The sequence below is a fragment of the Oncorhynchus masou genome, chromosome 20 (assembly GCF_036934945.1).
Source record: "Oncorhynchus masou masou isolate Uvic2021 chromosome 20, UVic_Omas_1.1, whole genome shotgun sequence".
NCBI lineage: Eukaryota > Metazoa > Chordata > Actinopteri > Salmoniformes > Salmonidae > Oncorhynchus > Oncorhynchus masou.
The window spans coordinates 1,253,730-1,255,727 of NC_088231.1; the positions used below are offsets into that span (position 1 = coordinate 1,253,730).

Sequence of the window (1,998 nt, forward strand, 5' to 3'; positions counted from 1 at the left end):
GTATTTAGGTAGCCTGGGTTTCACTGTGTATTTCGTGGGTGATTGTTCCTGTCTCTGTGTAGTGTTCACCAGATAGGCTGTAATAGGTTTCACGTTCTGTTTGTTGTTTTTGTATTTATTAGTTATTTCATGTATCGTTACGTTTTTTTCTTCATTAAAGACATGAGTAACCACCACACTGCATTTCGGTCCGGCTCTCATTCAACAAACGAAGAACGCCGTTACACTGTTTTGAAAGCATCACAAACAGAATTGCCCCTTTCTGTAAATTAAACAGAACACAACAGACAAACATATACATAATGACGGATCTTAAAACTTAATTAATTTATTGATCATGGAATAATCAGCTTTGAACAGCAACTAATATCAACATAATTTAAGTAAACAAGGTGGAGACATGGGAGTCAGAGTTTTCTCTCTGGTTCCTCTGGCGACGCCCATCTCATTTTCCACCTGCTGCTGGGGCCGGTGTGGCAGCGGCAGCTGGCGCGGGAGCTGCAGCAGGAGTTGCTACAGGAGTGGCAGCGAGTCTGGCAAATAGGAAGGGCAGGAGGGCCATCAGGGCGGAGTTACTTTGGGGAGGCTGGGCATAAGGGAAGTATGGTGGGTACTGTGGTGGCTGATAGTGGTAAAACCCTCCCAAACCACGCCCATTACCCCTGAACATCTAGAAAGAGAGAGAGAGAGAGAGAGAGAGAGAGAGAGATGGATGGATGGATGGATAGTCAGTGTTACAGGGAAGTTCTGGTTAGTAATCATATTCAAATAGTAGCCCATACTATAATACTCTAATAGATAGAATACCTAATAGATACCAATAGATGGTGCTAAATATTGCTATACCTCATCACTAGCCGAGCGCTCCTCTCGATCATGTTCCTCAGACATCTGCACACACAAACAAAATCACAGGATGAAGGATATTACAGTATAAAGTGATCAACACTCAAATTGTGAACTTAAGCTCATCATATTGGGAAAGAAGTCAGATTTTTACTCATTCCATTGCAATACAATCTGTGGAAGGAGCAATCTCTTGATGTATTGATGTTTAAACTGCAGGATTGATGTTGCATTTCAAGAATTCTTACAGGAATGGAAGAACAAAGTCCAATCAGGCACATCACTAGGAATAGTAGTTTCATGGTCACCACGGAGTTCTTGAAATGAAAAAGACGTATCGTGAATTCAAAGCTCGACACGCATGACTAAACTCCACTACAGTGTTCTTTGAAGCTCTTACCTGTTCAAGTGATGTAAAAGGGTTAGAAAGTTGGTATTAAAGATGAGACACTGATGTTGTATTGCAACTGAACAACTAGAATGTGCTTTTTATAGACCGTTTTAGTTCACAGTCAACCACTGAGCATTCAGTCAACCAATGAGCTTTAAGGGATAGTGCTGTCATCCAATGCGTGTCCTAAAGATGTCAAATGTGAAGAAAATAGGCATTTGGTGGATAATCCTAAAAATACATATATCCACAGTCCCCACAAACAACAATGTCTCAACAGTATTAAGAAACTTTGGTTGTTCAAAAGTTTTGAAACTGTAAATGATTAATTCACCTGGTTTTTGGGGATTGCGGAGGCTAAATTAACACACCATGCAACGTACGTTGTGTATTCACCAGGTTTAACTAATGTTACATTTACTGATAACATATTGTTTCAAATTGTAATGTACAACTTGATTTTATGCAATATAGCTAAGGTACCACACTTCATTTACATTTCTCAGTTATGCAATGCAATGTACAACACTTAATTTTAATTTCCACAAACATTATTAGCATTCTTCAGAGGAATGGAGGGACATACAATTGAGCTTGAAATAATAATTTGTTGATTGGACAGAAATGCATAAAGGAATTACAAATCATGGTGTAAAGTGTAGATTTCCACAGAGTGCTGAATGGTGGAGTGGGTGAACATTCTGTGTGATGCAGGATATCAAGCGACGTACTTTTTCTGATAGACAGAAAAGTACATTAAT

At 39.2% G+C, this 1,998-nt stretch overlaps 1 long non-coding RNA gene across 1 annotated transcript; it reads right to left on the reverse strand.

Moving 5' to 3' along the window:
* Positions 1-362: 362 nt before the first annotated feature.
* Positions 363-1,314, reverse strand: LOC135506482 (uncharacterized). The gene is made up of 4 exons (XR_010450508.1): positions 1,247-1,314; positions 1,095-1,163; positions 847-891; positions 363-670 (listed from the first exon to the last, which is right to left on the reverse strand). It is a non-coding gene; the product is annotated as an uncharacterized LOC135506482 (long non-coding RNA).
* Positions 1,315-1,998: the final 684 nt, after the last annotated feature.